Raw genomic sequence first — 19,263 nt, forward strand, 5'->3', positions numbered from 1 at the left:
ATATTTATTGCTTCATTCTTGGCGCAAGAATTTTTTTTATGTTCGGTGATGCAAATTCGTTATTTCCGGCTTCTTAGTTGATGCCAGGTTTCCTTGCACAAGGTTGTGTCTGCCATGACGAGAGTTGTCATTTCCGGATGTTGTTAGCGCCAAAAAAACAGTTCTACCAAAGCTAAGTTTATCTGTTGTAAATTAGCGGAGATTATATCTCCAGCTGTAGTATGTAACATTTTTCATGATAAGCTTTTACATGCAGACAATGTATCTATCATACCAGTACAATGCATGTTGTTCCTTCAACATCTAATGTACATGATATCCCTGTGAATATAATAGATGCTATTGCTGATGCGATTCAGAAGGCTTTGTCTGCTATTCTGCCTTCTAATAAACATATAAGGTCTTTCTTTTTTAAGACACAATGAGTCCATGGATCATCTTAATTACTAATGGGATATTCACCTCCTGGTCAGCAGTAGGAGGCAAAGAGCACCACAGCAGAGCTGTTATATAGCTCCTTCCTTCCCTCCCACCCCAGTCATTCTCTTTGCCTACGTTAGTGATAGGAAGAGGTAAAGTGAGGTGTTAGATTAGATTCTTCAATCAAGAGTTTTTTTATTTTAAAGTAGTGCCAGAGTATGCTACTTTGTTCTAGGGTGTAGCCGTAGTCCATATCAGTCTCTACAGGAGAGCTTTTGGTGGCTTTAAAGCAATGGGAACTTGTGGGACATAATTCTCACTGCGCCTCCCATACATTTATGCTGCCCTGTTTGTGAAAGTATGAGGAGAAAATGCTCAGTACTTTTTGTTTCCACAGGCCAATGTTAGGGGGAGGACCTCGCAAGCCGGGTGGGCTGCCTTACTGCCGGGCAGACTCCTAAGGTAAGTGCTAAGTTTTTATTTTCTGGATATGTATACAGAAAGATTTGGCACTTTTTCTATATATATTTATAGATTCATGGACATTAAATAACTTTATCCCTAGGTAAGAGGATAGGTTATTGGGCAGTTTCTGCAATTTATGAAGGAACATCTATTTCAATTAGTACTGATCCCAAAGGCTTACATTACTAAAGTTAGCAGCCAACGAGGGTTATCCTATTTCAGTATTAACTTCCTATACATGATTGTCATGAGGGTGTTAAAAATGATGTTGCATGTCCTTGCTTCCAACGGCTTATATTACTAAGATTAGAAGCCGACAGGGAGGGTTATCCTATTTCAGTATGATCAGCATGAAAGTATTATACAGGGTGTTGTTACATGTCACCGTTTCCAAAGGGTTATATTAATAAGACTAACAGCCGACAGGGAGGTTTATTCTGCTTCAGCATAAATAGTGTTATACATGTTGCTACATGTCCTTGCTCCCAACGGCTTATATTAACAAAACTAACAGCCGACGGGGAGGTTTATTTTACTTAAGCATGAAATGTGTTACACATGTCTCGCTCCCTATGGCTTATATTAACCAAGATGGCAGCCGACAGGGAGATTTCCTTGAAGGTGTTACAGGGCTTTTCGCCGTTCCCATCGGCTTGTATTACATTGCGAGCTGATTGGGGGGGGGTTATTTATTCTTCGTAAGTGTCCATGATGGTGGTTCTCCCGACTAACTTGGTACGTCCACGATGGGCGGAGCTAAGATATGCGCCATTGTTTGCGCGCCTTTTGGACAATTTACTTGAATTGGAACGCCAGATGCCTTCTCTGCTGTGTTACAGCATATAGTAGAGAGGCTTTGCGCACTTTATGAGAGAGTGTTTTTCAGTGAACAGGATGCCTTCTCTGCTGCGTTAGGCATATAGCAGAGAAGCTTAGCAGGCACGTAGTATGTAAGAGGGTTTATACTAATCCGGATGCATGTTATCTGTCAGTGCCCCATCAGTTACAGGCAGACTCCTCTAGGCTTAGTTGAAGTCTGGAGATTTTGTGTTATACGTCAAATAAAGCAGTACATTTATCATTTGATGACACAGTACCATACATTTTGTTATCTACATGGTGATGATAGATGGTTTTAGAGTACCTTCACCATATTGGTTAATGTTCCATTTAAAGTCACAGTAATACTCTGGTTTCTCTTCAGATTGAATAAATCTTTTGCCTTTTACTAAAGATTTCCGTGGAGAGGAACAACCATGAGTTTTCATCAATTTTGTGAAGCTCTACTTTTCATAGAGCTAAAAGATAAAAAGCGAATAAGGATGTTTAATACACGTTCTGTTTTGATACTAATGTGAAATATTCAAGGATTTTTCTGTTCCCCATATATTAAGAGAAATCTTTTTCAGAGACAACATTGCCTCGGATGCTGAATTTAGCATTCTGGCAATGTGCTATATTTTACGCAGTCGTCTCCTCAAGTGTTTTTTTAAAGTTTTTCCATGCTGTGGGGAGAGTGCAAGGGGAAAACTAATCATTCAGTGAGATTTTCTATCACAGTGGTTACTATTTCAGAGGTATCTTCCCAGATGCCTTGGTTAGGGGATACTCCTGTAGCATCTGAGTGTCTGATTTCAGGTTTTCAGACCGTTTGGGAGAATTGGACGGTTTGATTCCTCCCGCTGATCCTGAGGTAGTTTTCTTCAGGTTAAGCTAGTTCACCTCTGACTATTACTTAAGAAGGTTTTTTAGCTACTCTGGAATGACATTTTGGTCGTGGTTAATTTCATGTGGCTGGAAATGAGAGTGAACGGGTATACCTTTTTACTTATATTTCCTATATTGTCTGAGAAGTTCCCTTAGCGGACTTCTCAGGGAGTCCTGGCATCTCTAGGTGGAAGGATCAAGTTTTTACGCTAGCCAGAAGACCTACCATCGCTATAGAGGATAGTTGTTCCTTTCAGGATTCCATGGTTTCTTGGGTAGGGGGTTTGCTCAAGAGGGCATCCCAGATTGATATGCTAACTTTGGAGACAGCATGCTAGTTTCTTCGTTGTCTGGTTCTATTTGGACAGACACTTTTTTCGAAGAATTCCAGAATATCTGGATCCAGATAGAGGAAAAGAGTCTTTTCTCTAGGTAGGAGACCTATCCTACCTGAGAGTGATAATTTCTGTTCAGATTCAGGAACAGTGTCTGAGATTTATTCTATTCGTTTTGTGGTTCCCAAGATATAGAGAACCTTCAGACTATTTTTTTTTATGTCAAGAGTCTTAGCAGTGCCGTCCTTTTAGATGAAAGCTATTCGCTCCATTTTCCTTTGATCCAAGAGGGTCAATTTATGACAAGATTGCAAGGATGCGTATTTGCATGTTCCCATTCACAGGGATCATCACAAGTCCCTAAGGTTTGTTGTCTAGACAGACTTTTTCAGTTTGGTCTTTTCATCACTACCATAATTTTCTCAGAGTTTCTGGTTTAGTTATTGGTGCTGTTTAGTTTATGGGGCATTACACTGGCACCCTTTCTGGACGTCGTCTTGGTCCAGGTGCCATCCTTTCAATATCAAGGAAAGAGTTTTTTCTTGGTTCCTAATTCAAGGGTGTCCTTCTGGGGAACCATAATACATTCTCTATCTATGTAGTTTTTCTCTGACAAGCGTCAAGGAATCTAGTCTTTTAGTCTGTTTCTTGGCCTTCAGTTTTAGTACATGGAGGTAACTGGACTGATCGTAGCAGCATTGACCTTCATCCCATTTACTCGTATTCTCCTTAGACCGCTGCAATTATCCTGTTTAGATAATGGAACGGTGGTTAGGACGTTTTGTCTCCTTGAGTATTAAATATTGGATCAGGAGACAAGGGATACTCCTGAAGGTTGATAGTCCTGGGGTTATCTTCCCCAGGGGACTTGTTTTCGCAGACCATTTGGTCTCTCTGGCATAGCTTAGTGGCTAGCACAGCTGCTTGGAAAACAAAAGGTTAAGAGTGCTGGTACTTTGTATTGTACCATGTATGGCCATCCTTGGAAGTAAGGAGGCTTGTAGGAGGATTGTGACAGCAGACACAAGTCCTCTAAGTGGGGAAACAGTTTGGGGTTCCCTAAGGAATTTGGTATCAGATGGAGTCTGCTCTTACTATAAGCCTTTTGGTTCTGAGAGCGATTTTTCATGCTCTTCTGGCCTGGTTCTAGTTTGCCTCAGTCCAGTTTCTTAGTTCCAGTAGGAAAATATCTTTAGTGTTTTTCCTTAACCATCAAGAGGGAACAAGGGATTCCTTAGCGCTGTCAGAGGTATCCAAGATATTCCAGTGGACGGAAGTCCATTCCTACTGTCTGTCAACATTCCTTTTCCCAGGGTTGGGCTGGGAGACAGACTTCCTGAGCAGACAGACTTCTCGTCCGGGAGTATAGACTCTATCCGGACCAGCCGGATTCTAAGATAGGGTCATCCGGAATTGGTTCTCGTGGTATCTTGTCAGAATGACGGGCCACAATGTGCAGTTTGCGGTCAGGGGCTCCTCAGGAGGTACTGATAACAGCCCTGGTGGTACATTAGGCCTTCAGTTTTGCAAACTTTTTTCGGGTTATTGTTCGAGTCAAGCAAGTAAGGGGCTCCGTGATCTGCATTGCACTGGCTGGACCTCGCAGGATTTGGTATGCAGATATGATGGAGATGACATCTCTACCACCCTGGAGACTTCCGTTGAGGAAAGTTTCTTTGGATTCAGGGGCCCTTCCTTCACCCAAATCTAGTTTCTCTGAAGGAACGTTTACTTTTATTCAAACTGGGATTTTTTTACTCGGTCATAGAGACCATGATTCATGCTCGTAAGACTGTAACTAGAAGGATTTCACATAAGATTTAGTGTAAATGTCTCTATTGGTGTGAATCCAAAGGCTACCCATGGAATTGAGTTAGGATTCATAGAATTTTGTCTTCTCTCCAAGAAGGTTTGGAGAAGACGTTTATTGACGAGTTCCCTAAAGGGGCAATTCTCGGCATTATCTATTTTGTTACGGAAATCTCTAGCGACTGTTCCAGATGTACAATCATTCTGTCAGGCCTTGGTCAGGATCAGGCCTGTGTTCATACCAGTTGCTTCTCCATGGAGTCTTGATTTAATTCTCAAAGTTTTTCAAGGGGCTTCGTTTGAGCCTATGCATTTCTTAGATACTACGTTGTTATCTTGGAAAGTTTTATTTCTTGTTCCTATTTCTTCTGCTCGGAGAGTGTCAGGGCTCTCTGCATCACAGTATGAGTCACCTTATCTTATTTCCATTAAGATAAGGTAGTTTTACGTTCTGAATTAGGGTTTCTTCCTAAGCTTGTTTTGATCGGAACATTAATCAGGAGATTGTTGTTCTTTCTCTTGTAAAGGTGTATCCAGTCCACGGGTTCATCCATTACTTGTTGGATATTCTCCTTCCCAACAGGAAGCTGCAAGAGGACACCCACAGCAGAGCTGTCTATATAGCTCCTCCCCTAACTGCCACCCCCAGTCATTCTCTTGCAGCTCTCGACAAGAAAGGAAGTATCAAGAGAGATGTGTTGACTTAGTGTAGTTTTTACCTTCAATCAAAAGTTTGTTATTTTTAAACGGTACCGGCGTTGTACTGTTTTTACTCTCAGGCAGAAATTGGAAGAAGAATTCTGCCTGGAGGTTTTGATGATCTTAGCGGTTTGTAACTAAGGTCCATTGCTGTTCTCACACACAACTGAAGAGTATGGAAAGAAAACTTCAGTTGGGGGGACGGTCTGCAGATTGCCTGCTTTGAGGTATGTTCAGTATATTTTTTTCTAGAGAGATGATAAGGTCTAGAAAATGCTGACAGTGCCTGGTATATTTAAGGTAAGCCTGATACAGTGATTTAACAACAACTGGGATCATGCTTGCAAATAAGGGTAATATTCATGTTAATACTTATATTACTTAGTGTAAAAACGTTTGCATGATTTATAAAAATAAAAACGTTTTTTCTCTGAGGGTGATAAATCTTTATTTGGGGCCTAGTTTTCCACATGGCTTGTTAGATTACTCCTAGGAGTACTTTTTTAAGGCCCTCTGACTTTGAGTGCATTGTAGGGAGGGGCCTATTTTCAAGCTCTAAATGTGCAGTTGATTTTCAGTCTGAGACATCCAGCTTCCCTGAAGGAGTCCTCTGGCTTATAGGACCTCTATTGAGGGTTTTGTTACTGCAGAAATCATTTTTAAGGGCAGGTAGGAGCCACAGCACAGCTGTGGCAGTGTGTTTGACTGTTTGTTAGCAGTTTTAATGTTTTTCTAATTCGTTTTTGGGCCTGAGGGGTTAATCATCCATTTGCAAGTGGGTGCAATGCTGCTTTAGTCCCTTATACACACTGTAAAAATTTCGTAGAGTTTACTACTTTTTATCACTGTTTTGCAGTTTATGTGGTAGTTTTTTTTCTCTTAAAGGCACAGTACCGTTTTTATATTATTGCTTTTTTCACATTTATTAAAGTGTTTTCCAAGCTTGCTTGTCTCATTACTAGTCTGTTAAATATGTCTGACATAGAGGAAACTCCTTGTTCATTATGTTTAGAAGCCATTGTGGAACCCCCTCTTAGAATGTGTACCAAATGCACTGACCTTTCTATAAGTTATAAAGATCATATTATGATTAAAGATTTATCACCTGAGGTTTCTGAGACTGACAAAAGGGAGGTTATGCCATCTAGCTCTCCCCACAGTTCAGAACCTATAACTCCCGCTCAAGGGACGCCAAGTACATCTAGTGCGTCCAATGGCGGCAGTTATGAATCATACTCTCACAGAGGTATTGTCCAAACTGCCAGTGTTACAAGGAAAGCGAAACAGCTCTGGGGCTAGAACAAATACAGAGCTCTCTGACGCTTTAGTAGCTATGTCTGATATACCCTCACAATGTGCAGAAGTTGAAGCAGGAGAGCTTCTATCTGTGGGTGACTTCTCTGATTCAGGGAAGGAGTTACTTCAGTCTGACTCTGAAATGACAGCATTTAAATTTAAGCTTGAACACCTCCGCGTGTTGCTCAGGGAGGTTTTAGCGACTCTGGATGACTGTGACACCATTGTAGTCCCAGAGAAATTGTGTAAAATGGACAAATACTTTGCACTGTTTACACTGACGTTTTTCCAATCCCTAAGAGGTTTTCAGAAATTATTACTAAGAAATGGGATAGACCAGGTGTACCGTTCTCTCCCCCTCCTGCTTTTAAAAAGATGTTTCCTATAGATGCCGCTACACGTGACTCATGGCAGACGGTCCCTAAGGTGGAGGGAGCAGTCTCTACCCTAGCTAAGCGTACAACTATTCCTGTCGAGGACAGTTGTGCTTTCCTAGATCCTATGGATAAAAAATTAGAGGGTTTCCTTAAGAAAATCTTTATACAACAAGGTTTTATTCTCCAGCCTCTTGCATGCATTGCCCCAGTCACTGCTGCAGCGGCTTTCTGGTTCGAGTCTCTAAGGGTAGAGACCCCGTTGGATGATATCCTTGACAGGCTTAAAGCTCTTAAGTTAGCCAATTCATTTATTTCTGACGCCGTTTTTCATTTAACCAAGCTAATGGCTAAAAATTCAGGTTTTGCCATTCAGACGCATAGGGCGCTATGGCTTAAATCCTGGTCAGCTGATGTCACTTCAAAGTCTAAACTTCTCAATATCCCCTTAAAGGGCAGACCCTATTTGGGCCTGGACTGAAGGAGATCATTTTTGATATTACTGGAGGAAAAGGCCACGCCCTTCCCCAGGATAGGTCCAACAAGTTAAGGACCAAACAGACTAATTTTCGTTCCTTTCGAAACTTCAAGAGTGGCGCAGCTTCATCTTCCTCTTCTACAAAACAAGAGGGACATTTTGCCCAGTCCAAGCCAGTCTGGAGACCTAACCAGGCTTGGAACAAGGGGAAACAGGCCAAAAAGCCTGCTGCTGCCTCTAAGGCAGCATGAAGGAGTAGCCCCCGATCCGGGACCGGATCTAGTGGGGGGCAGACTTTCTCTCTTCGCCCAACAAGTTTCTCAGGGTCCCATCCTTCAAGATGGAGACTATTCGAACCATCCTACCAATGATCCAGGAGGGTCAATATATGACTACCGTGGATTTAAAGGATGCTTATATACACATTCCGATACACAGGGATCATCATCAGTTTCTCAGGTTCCCCTTCCTAGACAGGCATTACCAGTTTGTGGCTCTTACCTTCGGGTTAGCCACATCACCAAGAATCTTTACGAAGGTTCTAGGGTCCCTTCTGGTGGTTCTAAGGCCGCGGGGTATAGCAGTGGCCCCTTACCTAGACGACATCTTGATACAGGCGTCGACTTTTCAAATCGCCAGGTCCCATACGGACATTGTTCTGGCATTACTGAGGTCTCACGGGTGGAAGGTGAACGAAGGAAAGAGTTCTCTCTCCCCTCTCACAAGAGTTTCCTTCCTAGGAACTCTGATAGACTCAGTAGAAATGAAGATTTATCTGACAGAGGTCAGGTTGTCAAAACTTCTAACTTCCTGCCGTGCTCTTTATTCCACTTCCCATCCGTCAGTGGCTCAGTGTATGGAGGTAATCAGATTAATGGTAGCGGCAATGGACATAGTTCCGTTTGCCCGCCTACATCTCAGACCACTGCAACTTTGCATGCTCAATCAGTGGAATGGGGATTACACATATTTGTCCCCTCTACTAAATCTGGATCAAGAGACCAGGGATTCTCTTCTCTGGTGGCTATCTTGGGTCCATCTGTCCAAGGGAATGAGTTTCCGCAGGCCAGAATGGACTATAGTAACGACAGATGCCAGCCTACTGGGCTGGGGTGCAGTCTGGAACTCCCTGAAGGCTCAGGGTTCGTGGACTCAGGAGGAGGCCCTCCTTCCGATAAACATTCTGGAACTAAGAGCGATATTCAATGCTCTTCAGGCTTGGCCTCAGCTAACTGCAGTCAGGTTCATCAGATTTCAGTCGGACAACATCACGACTGTAGCCTATATCAATTATCAGGGGGGAACAAGGAGCCCCCTGGCAATGTTGGAGGTTTTAAAGATAATTCTATGGGCAGAGGTTCACTCTTGCCATCTCTCAGCTATCCATATCCCAGGAGTAGAGAACTGGGAGGCGGATTTTCTAAGTCGGCAGACTTTTCATCCGGGGGAGTGGGAGCTCCATCCGGAGGTATTTGGCCAGTTGATTCAACTATGGGGCAAACCAGAACTGGATCTCATGGCGTCTCGTCAGAATGCCAAGCTTCCTTTTTACGGGTCCAGGTCCAGGGATCCCAAGGCAGCGCTGATAGATGCTCTAGCAGCGCCCTGGTCCTTCAGCCTGACTTATGTGTTTCCACCGTTTCCTCTGCTCCCTCGTCTGATTGCCAAGATCAAGCAGGAGAGAGCTTAGTTGATATTGATAGCCCCTGCGTGGCCACGCAGGACTTGGTATGCAGATCTGGTGGACATGTCATCTTTTTCACCATGGACTCTGCCGCTAAGGCAGGACCTTCTTCTTCAAGGTCCCTTCAAACATCCAAATCTAATTTCTCTACGTCTGGCTGAGGTTCCAGACGTTCAGGCGTTTTGTCAGGCTTTAGTTAGAATCAAGCCTGTGTTTAAACCTGTTGCTCCGCCATGGAGTTTAAATTTAGTTCTTAAAGTTCTTCAAGGGGTTCCGTTTGAACTTTTGCATTCCATAGATATTAAGCTTTTATCTTGGAAAGTTCTGTTTTTAGTAGCTATCTCCTCGGCTCGAAGAGTTTCGGAGTTATCTGATTTACAATGTAATTCCCCTTATCTGATTTTCCATGCAGATAAGGTAGTGTTACGTACCAAACCTGGGTTTCTTCCTAAGGTGGTATCTAATAAGAATATCAATCAGGAGATTGTTGTTCCTTCACTATGTCCTAATCCTTCTTCAAAGAAGGAACGTCTATTACACAATCTTGATGTGGTTCGTGCTTTAAAGTTTTATTTACAAGCTACGAAGGATATTCGTCAAACATCTGCTTTGTTTGTTTACTCTGGACAGAGGAGAGGCCAAAAGGCTTCGGCACCTTCTCTTTCTTTTTGTCTTAGAAGTATAATAAGCTTAGCTTATGAGACTGCTGGCCAGCAGCCTCCTGAAATAATTTCAGCTCATTCTACTAGAGCAGTAGCTTCCTCATGGGCTTTTAAACATGAGGCCTCTGTTGAACAGACTTGTAAGGCGTCGACTTGGTCTTCGCTTCATACCTTTTCAAAATTCTATAAATTTGATACTTTTGCTTCTTCGGAGGCTATTTTTGGGAGAAATGTCTTACAGGCAGTGGTGCCTTCCGTTTAAGTTCCTGCCTTGTCCCTCCCTTCATCCGTGTCCTAAAGCTTTGGTATTGGTATCCCACAAGTAATGGATGAACCCATGGACTGGATACACCTTTACAAGAGAAAACAAAATTTATGCTTACCTGATAAATTTATTTCTCTTGTGGTGTATCCAGTCCACGGCCCGCCCTGTCATTTTAAGGCAGGTGTTTTTTATTTTTAAACTACAGTCACCACTGCACCCTATAGTTTCTCCTTTTTTTTTCTTGCTTGTCTTCGGTCGAATGACTGGGGCAGTTAGGGGATGAGATATATAGACAGCTCTGCTGTGGGTGTCCTTTTGCAGCTTCCTGTTGAGAAGGAGAATATCCCACAAGTAATGGATGAACCCGTGGACTGGATACACCACAAGAGAAATAAATTTATCAGGTAAGCATAAATTTTGTTTTTCTTGTGTCTTAGTCCTTCTTCACAGAAGGAAAGACCTCAGCAGAATTTGGACGTTGTCCGTGCTCTAAAGTTTTACCTGCAGGCGACTAAGGACTTTCGTCAGTCCTTTTCTTTGTTTGTGGTTTTCTCAGGAAAACGTAATGGTCAGAAAGCTACGACTACTTCTCTTTCTTTTTGGCTGAAGAGTATCATACATTTTGCATATAAGACTGCTGACCAGCAGCCTCCCAAGAGAGTTACGGCTCATTCCACGAGGGCTGTTGCTTCCTCATGGGCATTCAAAATGAAGCTTCTGTGGCACAAGATAGTAAGGCTGCAACTTGGTCCTCTCTTCACACCCTTTTTTCAAAATTTTACACTTTTGCCTCGGCTGAGGCCGCTTTTGGGAGAAAGGTTCTTCAAGCAGTGGTGCCTTCCGTTTAGGTTACCTGTCTTGTCCCTCCCGTAATCATTTGTGTACTCTAGCTTGGGTATTGGATCCCATTAGTAATTAAGATGATCCGTGGACTCATCGTGTCTTAAAAAAGAAAAGAAAATTTATGCTTACCTGATAAATTTATTTCTTTTTTGACATGATAAATCCACGGCCCGCCCTGTTCTTTTAGACAGGTTGTGGTTTATTGTAAACTTCGGACACCTCTGCACCTGGGCTTTTCCTTTCTTTTCCTAACTTCGGTCAAATGACTGGAATGGGAGGGAAGGGAGGAGCTATATAACAGCTCTGCTGTGGTGCTCTTTGCCTCCTCCTGCTGACCAGGAGGTGAATATCCCATTAGTAATTAAGATGATCCGTGGACTCATTGTGTCAAAAAAGAAATACATTTATCTGGTAAGCATAAATTTTATTTTTAAAACTTCTCATAAAGTTGATGAAATTTGAAATGACCGACAACATACTGAATTATCCTCCTCTGATGAGGATCTATTTGATTCAGAAGATCCTACCTCAGATATTGACACTGACAAATCTACTTATCTCTTTAAGATGGAGTATATTCGTTCCTTGTTAAAAGAAGTGTTGATTACTTTGGATATTGAGGAAACTAGTCCTCTTGATACTAAATCTAGTAAACGATTAAATTCTGTTTATAAACCTCCTGTGGTTACTCCAGAGGTTTTTCCAGTTCCTGATGCTATATTTCTGATATGATTTCAAAGGAATGGAATAGGCCTGGTGGTACTTTTATTTCTTCTTCTAAGTTTAAAAAATTGTATCCTTTGCCAGCAGTTAGATTGGAGTTTTGGGAAAAAATCCCTAAAGTTGATGGGGCTATCTCTACTCTTACCAAACGTACTACTATTCCTATGAAAAATAGTACTTCTTTTAAGGACCATTTATATAGGAAACTTGAATCTTATCTAAGGAAAGCTTATTTATTTTCTGGCTACATTCTTAGGCCTGCTATATCCATGGCTGATGTTGCAGCTGCATCAACTTTTTGGTTGGAAAGCTTAGCGCAACAGGAAACGGATCCTGGTCTGTCTAGCATTGTTCACTTGCTTTAACGTGCTAATCATTTTATCTGTGATGCTATTTTTGATATCATCAAAATTGATGTTAAATCTATGTCTTTAGCTATTTTAGCTAGAAGAGCTTTGTGGCTCAAATATTGGAATGTTGAAATGGTATCTAAGTCTAGATTACTATCTCTTTCTTTCCAAGGTAACAATTTATTTGGTTCTCAGTTGGATTCAATTATTTCAACTGTCACTGGGGGGATGGAAGTTTTCTTTTTTAAGACACAACGAGTCCACGTATCATCTTAATTACTTATGGGATATTCACCTCCTGGTCAGCAGGAGGAGGCAAAGAGCACCACAGCAGAGCTGTTAAATAGCTCCTCCCCTCCCTCACACTCCAATCATTCTCTTTGCCTACGTTAGTGATAGGAAGAGGTAAAGTGAGGTGTTAGATTAGATTCTTCAATCAAGAGTTTATTATTTTTAAAGTAGTGCAAGATTGTGCTGCTTTGTTCTAGGGTGTAGCCGTAGTCCATATCAGTCTCTACAGTAGAGCTTTTGGTGGCTTTAGAGCAATGGGAACTTGTGAGACTTAATTCTCACTGCGCCTCCCATACATTTATGCTGCCCTTTTTGTCAAAGTCTGAGAGAAAGAATACTCAGTACTTTTTATTTCCACAGGCCAATGTGAAGGGGAGTACTGCCTTACTGCCGGGCAGATTTCTGAGGTAAGTGCTAATTTTTATTTTCTGAGGTTGTACACAGAAAAATTGGCACTTTTTATATTTTCATGGACACCAATGTAATTATCCTAGAGAGAGTGAGGATATATTATTGGGCAGTGGCTGCAGGCACTGAAAGGACGTGGAAAAGTGGCTCTATTGTAATGTTTATGTTTAAATATACACTGTTAAGATACACATAGCAATATGTTAAATCTAAAAACGGTTTATTTTGCTAGGACTGTCTAGCTTTGAGTTACACATCAGTGTTTTTCAGCTCACAACGGCTTGTTTTGCCTTAAGCCATCTGGAGGTTAACTATCTAGACATGATGTGCATGTTGGTGTTTTTTACTTAGTCATACTTTCAACTTTTAACGACTGGTTTGCTTTGCAGCCGTTTGGAGGGTTGGCCTGTCTGTGATCGTTGCGCAGGTCGAGGTATTGTACACGACCATACTCGCAACTCCCAGCGGTTTATTTTGTTTGTAACTGTCTGGGATCCTGCCTGAACTGGTTACGTGGGTTGTGATTGTTTTCAGTGTAATTTCTACTCCCGTTGGCTTTCTTATATGAACTTCTTGCCGACTGGGAAGTGCGTTTGCTCGTGGCCATATTGTTGTGTTGTTCCCTACAGCTCCATTTTTGCTGCTCGGGAGCTTTATCCTGTTACGCCCACGATGGGCGGAGCTAGTGACGCGACATTGTTTGCGCACCTTTGTTAATGCACAACGGCTTGTTTTGCCTTTCAGCCGCCTGGGACATCAGAGGGTCTCCTCTGCTGCGTTATAATACGCGGCTGGGAGACTTCTCTTACTATTCTAAAATGTGAATACAGAAAAGATTTTCAAAGCAGAGGCTTGGAGACTTCTCTTACTATTCTAAAATGTGAATACAAAAAAGATTTTCAAAGCAGGGTGTGTCCTTTACAAGGAAGCATTCTTAGTTAAAAAGAAAGCAGTGTCGTTTAAGAAAGACACAATGATGATCGCAAGAGGATAAATAAACAGTACTTCTTGTTGTGTAATTAATATAGTACATGAAAACCCTACTCCAGCTAATTAGCATTGCCAATGTTATGTGATTTAAAGAAACAGTACCTCTTGTTTGATGCTCACTGTTATTTGAGTTAAAATGTGAATAAAGAGGTAAATGAAATGGTCCATGAAACCCTACACAATTATTATTTAGTATTTCAAATGTTTTTTTGATTTAAAGAGACAGTAACTCTTTTTTGATGTTCACTTTTATTTGAGTTAAAATGTGAATAAAGATGTAAATGCAATGGTTCATGAAACTCTACACCATATTACTTAGTAATTCAAATGTTATTTGATTTAAAGAGACAGTAACTCTTGTTTTGATATTCACTTTTATTTCAGTCATTCCTCCTGGAGTTATCTTGCTAGACATCGTTTACCGTGTATGCTAGCAGTTTAGGGCGTTGTCAGGTTTTTCCCAAGCTGCGAAGGAAAGCGCAAGAGGATAAATAAACGTTCAGCGAGTGAGGTCTCTGTCACGGTTGTTGCTATTATTCCTATATTGAAGAAGAGGGTCCCTTAGCGGTCTTCTAATTTAATCTTGGCAGATACACCCCGTGGACAGGACAGCTGCCAAGCTAGCCAGGAGATTTTCTATTTACATAGAGGATAGTTGTTTCCTTTTCAGGATCCCATGGAGGTTGCTCGAGATAGCATTCTAGGTTTGATATTGCTACTTTTGGCGGCAGCATACTAGGTCATATGTTGTTTGGTTCTTTTTGTACAGGCACTTCACTTAAGTGGCCAATTCCTTTTTTACAGCTATTTCCTGTCAGGCATTGTGCGGGGAACTGAATTTTCGACTTACCATATTGACTCACAGAATTTTATGGTTAAGGTCTGGGTCTGAGGACATTGTCTTAATCTGGGTAGGAAGTCTCTTCTACCTGGGAATGATAGTTCCTGTTCTAAATTTTGAACAGGGTCTGAGATTTCTTCCAATCTGGTTGGGCTTCTCCAACAAGGAGGGAACCTTCAGGTCAATTTTAGATTTAAAAAAAGAAGAAGAAGGAAACATGTTATTTTGGAATACAGTCCTTCAAGATGGAAACTATTCGTTCCATTAATCCAGGAGGTTCAAATTATGACCACGGTGGATTTAAAGGATGCGTATCTTCATGTTCTTGTTTTCTCGAGTTCCTAGGATTTGTTTTCCAGGACAATCTCTTCTCCTTTTGTGGCCTTTCCTTGCGGTCTGACCACGGCTCCCAGAATCTCCACAACGGTTCTTGTTTTTTTCTGCTGGCGTTACTTTGGCCTTGGGACTATCTCGATGACATCCTAGTCCAAGCGCCATCCTTACAGCAGGTAAGATACCACATGGTGACATGGTGTTATCTTTCCTTAGAATTCTCGTGGGGAAGGTAATTTGGAAAAGTTTTTCCTTTGTTCCAGATACAAGGGTAACTTTCTTAGGAACTTTTATAGATTCTCCATCTAAGTTTTTTCTGACAGGAGTCAGGACATCAAAGATTATCGATACTTGTCTTTTCCCTCGGTTCTCCATCCGTGGTTCTGTGCATAGAGGTAATCGAGCTGATGGTGGCGGCAGTGGACATCATCCCGTTTTGCTCGTTTCCATCTCAGTCTTTTGCGGTTAAGCATGTTCAGACAATGGATCGAGGGATATGCAGACTTGTCTCTTCGAATGTGACTGGAGCAGAAGACAAGGGATTCAATCCAAAAAGGTGGTTATCTCTGGATCATCTCTCCCAGGGAATTTGCTTTCACAGTCTGTCTTGGGTGATTGTTACAACAGACATTAACCTCCTAGGGTGGGGGGCAGTCTGGGTTTCCTTAAAAGGCTCAGGGAGCTGGGACTAGGTCAGAGTCTGTTCTTCCTTTAAACATTTTGGAACTGAGAGCGATTTCAATGCTCTACTGGCCTGACCTTCGTTGGCCACGGTCCGGTTCGTCCATTTTCAGTCATACGTCATATCTTCGGTGACTTGCATCAATCCTGGTCTCGCAGGATTTGGTGTGCGGATCTGGTGGAGAGGGCATCTCTGCCTCCTTGGAGACTTCCATTGAGGAAGGACCTTCTGATTCGGGGTCCTTTCCTTCACCCAAATCGAGTTTCTCTGAAGTTGACTGCTTGGAGAATGAATGCTTGATTTTCTCCAAGTGGGGTTTTTCTGATCGGTCATAGTGACCATGGTTCAGGCTCGTAAGCCTGTGACTAGAATGATTTTCCATCAGATTTGGCGTAAATATTTCTATTGGTGCGAATCCAAGGGCTACTCATGGAGTAGAGTTAGGATTCCTAGAGTTTTGTCTTTTCTCCAATAGTGTTTGTTGAAGGGTTTATCAACGAGCTCCCTAAAGGGTCAGATCTCGGTCTTATTTTTTTTATTACACTAGCGTCTGGCGTATGTTCCAGATGTACATTCTTTTTGTCAGGCCTTGGTCAGGATCAGGCCTGCGTTTGAACCAGTTACTCTTCCATGGAGTCTTAATTTGGTTCTCAAAGTTCGTTAAGGGTCTCTGTTTGAGCCTATGCATTCCTTAGATATTAAGCTATTATCTTGGATAGTTTTATTTCTTGTTTCCATTTCTTCTGCTCGAAGATTGTCAGAGCTCTCGGCTTTGCTTTATGAATCTCATTATCTTATTTTCCATTCAGATAAGGTGGTTTTCCGTGTTAAACTAAGATTTCTTCCTACGGTTGTTTCTGATTGGAACATTAATCAAGAGATTGTGGTAACTTCCTTGTGTACTAATCCTTCTTCTCAGAAGGATAGATTTCTGTACCATTGGGGCGTGGTTCGTGCTTTAAAGTTTTTACTTACAGGCGACTAAGGACTTTCGTCAGTCTTCTTGGTTTGTGAATTTCTAAGGAAAACGTAAGGGTCAGAAAGCTACGGCTACTTCTCTTTCCTTTTGGCTGAAGAGCATCATACGTTTTTGCATATGAGACTGCTGGACGGCAGCCTCCTGAGAGAGTTATGGCTCATTCCACAAGGACTGTTGCTCCCTCATGGGCATTCAAGAATGAGGCTTCGGTGGAACAGATTTGCAAGGCTGCAACTTGGTCCTCTCTTCACACTTTTTCAAAGTTCTACAAACTTGACACTTTCTCCAACATTGGTGTGTCCGGTCCACGGCGTCATCCTTACTTGTGGGATATTCTCTTCCCCAACAGGAAATGGCAAAGAGTCCCAGCAAAGCTGGTCACATGATCCCTCCTAGGCTCCGCCCACCCTAGTCATTCTCTTTGCCGTTGCACAGGCAACATCTCCACGGAGATGGTTAAGAGTTTTTTGGTGTTTAAATGTAGTTTTTATTCTTCTATCAAGTGTTTGTTATTTTAAAATAGTGCTGGTATGTACTATTTACTCTGAAACAGAAAAGGATGAAGATTTCTGTTTGTAAGAGGAAGATGATTTTAGCAGCAGTTACTAAAATCGGTTGCAGTTTCCACATAGGACTGTTGAGATGAAGTAACTTCAGTTGGGGGAAACAGTTAGCAGACTTTTCTGCTTAAGGTATGACTAGGCATATTTCTAACAAGACTGTGTAATGCTGGAAGGCTGTCATTTCCCCTCATGGGGACCGGTAAGCCATTTTCTTGTTCAAAAACAAACAGAATATAGGGCTTATTATGGGCTAAAAAACTGGTAGACATTTTTATGGGCTAAATCGTTTGCTTTATTTGTGCATATTATTCAAATTTAGGCTAACAATTGACATTTATAATCTTGGGGAACGTTTATAAAACGGCAGGCACTGTATTGGACACCTTTCTTTCATGTAATTAACAAGAGTCCATGAGCTAGTGACGTATGGGATATACATTCCTACCAGGAGGGGCAAAGTTTCCCAAACCTTAAAATGCCTATAAATACACCCCTCACCACACCCACAAATCAGTTTTACAAACTTTGCCTCCAAGGGAGGTGGTGAAGTAAGTTTGTGCTAGATTCTACGTTGATATGCGCTCCGCAGCAAGTTGGAGCCCGGTTTTCCTCTCAGCGTGCAGTGAATGTCAGAGGGATGTGAGGAGAGTATTGCCTATTGAATGCAGTGATCTCCTTCTACGGGGTCTATTTCATAAGGTTCTCTGTTATCGGTCGTAGAGATTCATCTCTTACCTCCCTTTTCAGATCGACGATATACTCTTATATTTACCATTTCCTCTACTGATTCTCGTTTCAGTACTGGTTTGGCTTTCTACAAACATGTAGATGAGTGTCCTGGGGTAAGTAAGTCTTATTTTCTGTGACACTCTAAGCTATGGTTGGGCACTTTATTTATAAAGTTCTAAATATATGTATTCAAACATTTATTTGCCTTGACTCAGAATGTTCAACTTTCCTTATTTCCAGACAGTCAGTTTCATATTTGGGATTATGCTTTAAATTATCATATTTTGCTAAGGAATGGGATAAATTGGGTAATTCATTTACTCCTTCTAAACGTTTTAAGCAATTATATCCTGTTCCGCCTGACAGGTTAGAATTTTGGGACAAAATCCCTAAAGTTGATGGGGCTATTTCTACCCTTGCTAAACGTACTACCATTCCTACGTCAGATGGTACCTCGTTTAAGGATCCTTTAGATAGAAAAATTGAATCTTTTCTAAGAAAAGCTTATCTATGTTCAGGTAATCTTCTTAGACCTGCTATATCATTGGCTGATGTTGCTGCAGCTTCAACTTTTTGGTTGGAAACTCTAGCGCAACAAGTAACAAATCGTGATTCTCATGATATTATTATTCTTCTCCAGCATGCTAATAATTTCATCTGTGATGCCATTTTTGATATTATTAGAGTTGATGTTAGATTTATGTCTCTGGCTATCTTAGCCAGAAGAGCTTTATGGCTTAAGACTTGGAATGCTGATATGGCTTCTAAATCAACTCTACTTTCCATTTCTTTCCAGGGAAACAAATTATTTGGTTCTCAGTTGGATTCTATTATTTCAACTGTTACTGGTGGGAAAGGAACTTTTTTACCACAGGATAAAAAGTCTAAAGGTAAAAACAGGGCTAACAATCGTTTTCGTTCCTTTCGTTTCAACAAAGAACAAAAGCCTGATCCTTCGTCCTCAGGAGCAGTTTCAGTTTGGAAACCATCTCCAGTCTGGAATAAATCCAAGCCTGCTAGAAAGGCAAAGCCTGCTTCTAAATTCACATGAAGGTACGGCCCTCATTCCAGTTCAGCTGGTAGGGGGCAGGTTACGTTTTTTCAAAGAAATTTGGATCAAATCTGTTCACAATCTTTGGATTCAGAACATTGTTTCAGAAGGGTACAGAATTGGTTTCAAGATGAGACCTCCTGCAAAGAGATTTTTTCTTTCCCATGTCCCAGTAAATCCAGTGAAAGCTCAAGCATTTCTGAATTGTGTTTCAGATCTAGAGTTGGCTGGAGTAATTATGTCAGTTCCAGTTCCGGAACAGGGGATGGGGTTTTATTCAAATCTC

At 41.6% G+C, this 19,263-nt stretch overlaps 1 protein-coding gene and 1 non-coding gene across 2 annotated transcripts in view; both read left to right on the plus strand.

Moving 5' to 3' along the window:
* MGA (MAX dimerization protein MGA) overlaps positions 1–19,263 on the plus strand; it is a 1,137,718-nt gene that overhangs the window by 547,556 nt on the left and 570,899 nt on the right. The gene's annotated exons all lie outside the window — the stretch shown is intronic.
* On the plus strand, positions 2,070–2,185 carry LOC128646330 (U5 spliceosomal RNA). The gene has a single exon (XR_008400275.1). It is a non-coding gene; the product is annotated as a U5 spliceosomal RNA (small nuclear RNA).

This window comes from Bombina bombina, chromosome 1 (assembly GCF_027579735.1).
Source record: "Bombina bombina isolate aBomBom1 chromosome 1, aBomBom1.pri, whole genome shotgun sequence".
Lineage (NCBI taxonomy): Eukaryota > Metazoa > Chordata > Amphibia > Anura > Bombinatoridae > Bombina > Bombina bombina.